Raw genomic sequence first — 6,812 nt, forward strand, 5'->3', positions numbered from 1 at the left:
CCCGCCTCTGCGCCGTCCCGCCACCATCCGGCGCCCCCTCGCTGGGAGGCCTCCTCCCCGAGCCCCGGTGAGCTCCTCCCGGCCGGATCCGCCCTCCCTCGCCCTCTCCGGCGAGCTCTCCGGCAAGCTCGCGCCCCTGCCTCGAACTACGTGCAAGTCAACCCTAGATCTGATCTGAGGTTGCCCCCGTTTTTTTTTCCTCTAAGTCATTTAACTTTACATTGTGTTGACATGTTCATGGCATCATATCTCAGCATCCGTAGCTCCGTTTTGTTCGTCCTATATATCAGAATGTTCGTTGTGAGATGTTCTTCATTTTATTCCATTGTGCCATGTTCATTTGAGTTCATCTTGATGCCCTAATCATCATTGAAAGAGTGCTATATGATATTAACTGTTGTCTGTTAACAGAACTTGATGATTTGTCTTTTTCGTTGCATTTTGTGCGTGCATCCTATGAGCATGAGCTCTACATGTGTCTTGTGCTACATCATGCCATCTTCGCAGAGGTATAATCCATGTATTTTTGTGAGCCTTTTAGTGAGTGCATCGAGCTCGTGAATTAGGGTACTCGATGTTGCTGTTTTGCTAGTCTGAATCTGCTATATCATGATTCTACGTAAACCTGCTGCTACAAGTCATTCTATGCATAATCCGAAGATGTTCACTAATGATGTTTTGTTATACATGGCATGTTCTATCCATTAATGCCCCTGGTTGCATTTATAGCCTGCTGTCACTTGTTGTTATCTTGCTCCAAACTTGCTAAATAATGTTGCTGTCAGCCTATTAACATTAAGTTCAGTTTTGCCATGAGCTTTGCTAGTGATCCATGCACCCTATGAACTTGTTCTTGCCATGCTTAGCTTCATAAACATGTCTTATTACTGTTGGTTACCTTTTCATGCCATGTATTGCTCTTTGGTGAGTGGTTCAAGCTCACCGACATGCCTACTTATTGTTGTTCCTGCCATGTCTGAATCTGTCATATCACTTGCCATGTTTGCATGGATGCTACCATCTTTTCTGTTGATCTTTGGAATTAGTTAAGTAAAGGAGTTTTGTTCTTTGTATTTAGTATTAGCATGCCATGCCTTTTTTTGCCATGTTAATTTCATGTAGCATGTTTTTTGATAGCCCTAAACATTGCAACCTGATGTTATTTCTGCCAAGTCTGTAAACTGTTATTAGTTCCAATCTTGCCATGTCCTTTTGAGCATGTTCTAGTGATTTCTGGAGATAGATCAGTGTTCATGTTTTGTCATGCTTTACCTGTACTTCATGCCCATGGCTTTTGTTTTTACATTGAGATACTGTAGCATATTGTTTTGATGCTTGCTAGATGCCTAGTTGCTGTTTTGGACAGCTTGTCATTTAAACTTGTAGAGTGTATGTGTTGAACCGTTGCTCCGTTTTGAGTGTGCTCTATATGAAACTTGCTTAGTTTTGCATGTAGTTTCATATTACCTTGTTGCATCCATGTTTTGATGTGTGTGCTTGATGGTTGAATGCATTTTGCCCCAATGCCATGCTTAACTTGTTTTGCTCATATCTTCTAGGCCGTAGCTCCAAATTAAATGAACTTTATATGTAACTTAACTGGAATTTCGTGTAGATCTTCGTGGTGCATCTTAACTTGCTGTTTAACAACAACATAAGGTTTATTCAGATCTGGACCAATTTCTAAACTTGCATATGAGGACTTACCGGAATTGTTATATGTTGTTTCCGGCCTCATTTAAACTTGCCTTGATGTGTTGCTCTTGTATGCATCATCTCTTGCCATGAGTAGCTTCACGTAGTTTTGTCATGCATCATGCTTGTTGTGCATCATGTCTTGTATATGTCTGGTGTGTTTACCATGTTGTGTGCTTCATCTCCATAGTTCCTGTTTCATTGCGATCGTGAGGATTTGTTCGTCTACGCTTGGTTCGTCTTCATGGCTTCATCTTCTTCATGGACTCGTTCTTCTTCCTTGCGGGATTTCAGGCAAGATGACCGTCCCCTTGGATCTCACTACTATCATTGCTATGCTAGTTGCTTTGTTCTATCGCTTTGCTGCGCTACCTATCACTTGTTCTTCAAGCCTCCCAAATTGTCATGTCAGCCTCTAACCTTTTACACCCTTCCTAGCAAACCATTGCTTGGCTATGTTACCGCTTTGCTCAGCCCCTCTTACAGCATTGTTAGTTGCAGGTGAAGTTGAAGATTGCTCCATGGTGTACAGGATTATGTTGGGATATCATAATATCTCTTATATTATTAATGCATCTATATATTTGGTAAAGGGTGGAAGGCTCGGCCTTATGCCTGGTGTTTTGTTCCACTCTTGCCGCCCTAGTTTCCATCATATCGGTATTATGTTCCCAGATTTTGCGTCCCTAACGCGGTTGGGTGATTTATGGGACCCACTTGACAGTTCACCTTGAATAAAACTCTTCCAGCAAGGCCCAACTTTGGTTTTACCATTTGCCTACCACCTATACCTTTCCCTTGGGAGTAATTAACCCAAGGGTCATCTTTATTTTAGCCCCCCGGGCCAGTGCTTCTCGAAGTGCTGGTCCGAACTAGAGCCCTTTGCAGCGCACCCTCGGGGAAACTTGAGGTCTGGTTTTAGTTGTACGGATTGCTCATCTGGTGCTACCCTGAGAACGAGATATGTGCAGCTCCTATCGGGATGTCGGTGCATCGGGTGGTCTTGCTGGTCTTGTTTTACCATTGTCGAAATGTCTTGTAACTGGGATTCCGAGACTGATCGGGTCTTCCTGGGATATGGAATATCCTTCCTTGATCGCGAGAGCTTATCATGGGCTAAGTTGGGACACCCCTGCAGGGTATAAACTTTCGAGAGTCGTGCACGCGGTTATGTGGCAGATGGGAATTTGTTAATATCCGGTTGTAGATAACTTGACACCAGATTCGAATTAAAATGCATCAACCGTGTGTGTAGCCGTGATGGTCTCTTTTCGGCGGAGTCCGGGAAGTGAACACGGTTTTGGGTTATGTTTGATGTAAGTAGGAGTTCAGGATCACCTCTTGATCATTGCTAGCTTCATGACCGTTCCGTTTGCTCTCTTCTCGCTCTTACTTGCGTATGTTAGCCACCATATCATGCTTAGTCGCTGCTGCAACCTCACCACTTTACCCCTTCCTTTCCCATTAAGCTTTGCTAGTCTTGATACCCATGGTAATGGGATTGCTGAGTCCTCATGGCTCACAGATTACTACAACAATAGTTGCAGGTACAGGTTATGCGATGATCATGACGCGAGAGCGATGTTTACTTGTTTTGGAGTTCTTCTTCTGCTTCTTCTTTGATCAGGGGATAGGTTCCAGATCGGCAGCCTAGGTTAGTAGGGTGGATGTCGTTTGAGTTTCTATTTGTGATTCATTCGTAGTCGGATGGTGCTCTTATGTAAGATTATGTTGTATTCGTGTGGCATTGTATGCCTTTTGTATGTATCCCCATCTATTATGTAATGTTGATGTAATGATATCCACCTTGCAAAAGCGTATTCAAGATGCGCTTCTATCCTTGGTGGGACCTTCGAGTTCCTTTAGGATAGGGTCGCATCTTGGGCGTGACAAGTTGGTATCAGAGCCTCGACCAACCTTGGGAGCCCCCCTTGATTGATCGTGTAGTTTGGCCGTTGTCGAGTCTAGAAGAAAACCGTTTTCGGAGTCTAGTTATATGGGAGAGTAGGAATTCTTTTTACTCCTCAGCCCCTTCATCACTCTGGTAAGGAATCTTGACGTAGGTGTTTTGAATTTCTTATCTTCCCCTTCAAATTTTTCTTTAGGTTCACGTGGTTAGTTTTTCGTTTGTTGGTTCTCAGCTATTTTCATCCGGTGCTTTTCTCGTCAAGTTGACTCGAGCCTCTTCATTTTTGTCAAGTTCAATCCTCAGTTGTCTTCTTTTCCAACCCGCCCACCCCTTTTTCTTCTTGGAGTCGGAGGCCGTAATCGAGTATCCTTTCTACTCATGCGAAGTCTTTGCTTTCTTTCCTCAATGATTTCAACCGGTGTTTACTCTTCAAGTTATTCATCGGTTTTCCCCTTCCAAGTTGCCTTTGTTTTCCCGCCCTCCCACCCTTTTTCTTCCCGAAGCCTGAGTCTCTTTCGAGCATCAACTTCATTCGTGCGGAGCCTCTTCAGCCTTCCCTCAATCATTTCAACTGGTGAATTCTCGTCTCGTTTGACATTCATCATCCCTTTTTTCTTCTCCGGTGGACTCAATTCTAGTTTTTCGGGTTGATCACATTCTTTTCCTTGGATCAAGTGTTCTCCTTGCTCGTTTGCCTCTTGCCATTCAATCATTCCGGAGTTTGGAAGACATCTCAGGAGATTCGTTTGTGTTCCAATTAATTCGAGGTTGTCACCTCATTCAAATATTTCAATTGTTCCAGTACATCATCTATCTGTTCAACAATCCTTTTCAACGGTGTTTTCTTTTAGTGGGCCCTAACCCACAGGTCTTTTCCCAGGATCTTACCTGACTCTTCTAATTATTCCGGAGCCATTCCTAATTCTTTTTCGAGTTTGACGTAAGAATGGATCCCATCAGTCACATGCCTTCTCCAAGATCGCTTTCAAATTCTTTTCGTCTTTGGTTCAACTTTTCCTCTTTTTCATTATTCCGGAGTTTCTCAACAATTTCGGTGGTGTTTCTCGTCGTCATTCTCAGCTTTGAAGATTGAAGAAGAGTTTTTCCTCTAAACCTTGCCCATTCTCTCGAAGATTCGTGGTGCTAGCTTCATGCTATCCTCTCGAATTATTCTGTTTGTCAGCTATTCTTTTCTTACCCATCCGGAGTATGTCAGGAGTTGTTTTTCCATTTCTTTTCACCGGAGGCCATCGTTCTAGAAGAATTCTTCGTCCTCACATTTCAGCTACCGTTATCCAATTATCCCAGTGCTTTGTTCAAGTGTTCTTTAATCAGCTCATAATCTCTTTGTTCTTTTGCATCTAAATCCCCTCGAGCATATTGGTTCTTCTAATTCTTCCCGGTGATTCATTCTCTTTCGTCAGTCATTTCCGAACTCTAACGGTGGTTCTTTTAGATTCTTTTTCTTTGATTATCATATTAATTCATTCGTTCTTTCCAATCCTAATGGTGGTTCATGGAGACCTTCCTCAAGGTTACGACATATTCTTCTCAATCCTTTTCAAGAAGAATAAGTTGCATGCCAAATCCGCTTGTCATCAATTTAATTTGATGAAGGATAAGCATACAATAAATCTTATTCTTATTTCCTCAAAATGACTAATCCCTTCCTTCGGAGTTTGTTTGTGAGGAATAAATTCTAGTTCCAAGTGTTTTCATCTTTTCTTTTCTGCAGTTCATATTTCCTTGGACATCTCGTCGGAACATACATCTAAATCATCGCAAGGCTCATCTTATTCTTTCATCCTTCATCCTATCTCATCATCCTTTTGTCACCGGAGTTCTTCATGGTGGTTCTTCATGATTTAATTCATTCTTTCAAGTGTTCATCAAGATTCTTGTTGGAGGAGTTCAAGTATTATTCTTCTTGCATCTCGAAGTGCAATTAATTCTCCGTATTCTTTTGGAAGTGGAGTTTTGCATTTCTTCGGTCTTCTCAGATATTCAAGCTTTTGCTTGTGGCACAGTTTCACCTCAAATTTTGAGAGGATTTTCCATAAGTCCACAACAAACTTATTCTTTTGTTTTTTATTTTCTCGGCAACCCCATTAAATCTTTCCTTCTAAGGAGGCTATCTAATTCATTCGTGGTGGGAGTTGTTGTTCTCTTATCCGTTCTTTTCATTCCACTATTTTAATTCTACCAGAGGCATTGTGTTGTTCATCTCATCAAGGTCATCCCATCTTGCAAAGTTCATGTTCTATTCCTTCCTTTTTCAGCCGGGGTGCTACCGAAATTCCTTCTTTGTTATTCTTTTTCTATCTTGTTCTAATCGGAGTGCTTTCAGAGTCTATCTTCCTTGTTGAGCTTTTGGTTCCCGTCGTAATTGCCGTTCCTCTTTCCTACTAAGTGCTCTCAACTTTGTTCATTTTCCCTCTTGTGTACTCGTTTCACCTCGTCCCTTTTCCTTCCCGTCTCGGTCCTAAGATCTCGGGATGAGATCTCTTGTTAGTGGAGGAGTCTTGTAATGCCCGGATTTGATGCGCCAGGTGTCTTCCAGTTATTCGCCGTCATTGCCATGTCATTTTCTTGTGTGTTGCATTTTGTCATGTCATCATGTGCATCTCATTGTGCATACGTGTTCGTCTCATGCATCCGAGCATTTTCCCCGTTGTCAGTTTTGCAATCCGACACTCCTATGTCCCCCGACGTCCCCCTTTTGTCTCCTGTTGTGAGCGGGTGTTAAACATTCTCGGAATGGACCGAGGTTTGCCTAGCGGCCTTGGTACACCACCGGTAGACCGCCTGTAAAGTTTCGTGCCATTTGGAGTCCGTTTGATACTCCAATGGTTAACCGGGTAACCGTAAAAGCCTCTTTTGTGTGCAGCCCAACACCCCTCCAAAGTGGCCCAATAACCCATCCAAACCCCCTCCATGCTCTCGGTCGTTCAATCACGATCACGTGGCCAAAAACCGCTCTCCATTTGGGCTCTCCTAGCTCCCTCTACCTACAAATAGGCCCTCTCCCCCGAAATTTCGCGGATGAACCCTAGCCTTTCCCCTTCCTCCCGCAGCCGGACGCGTCCGCCCGCGCCGGACGCGTCCGCGCCGGCCGCTGCAGCCTCTCTCGAGCCACCACCTGTCCCCGTCGCGCCTCCCACCGCCCCGGCCTGCGGGGCCCGAAGTGGGCATGCGTGAGCCCGCGCGC

Source organism: Triticum aestivum, chromosome 4B (assembly GCF_018294505.1).
Source record: "Triticum aestivum cultivar Chinese Spring chromosome 4B, IWGSC CS RefSeq v2.1, whole genome shotgun sequence".
NCBI classification, from domain to species: Eukaryota; Viridiplantae; Streptophyta; class Magnoliopsida; order Poales; family Poaceae; genus Triticum; species Triticum aestivum.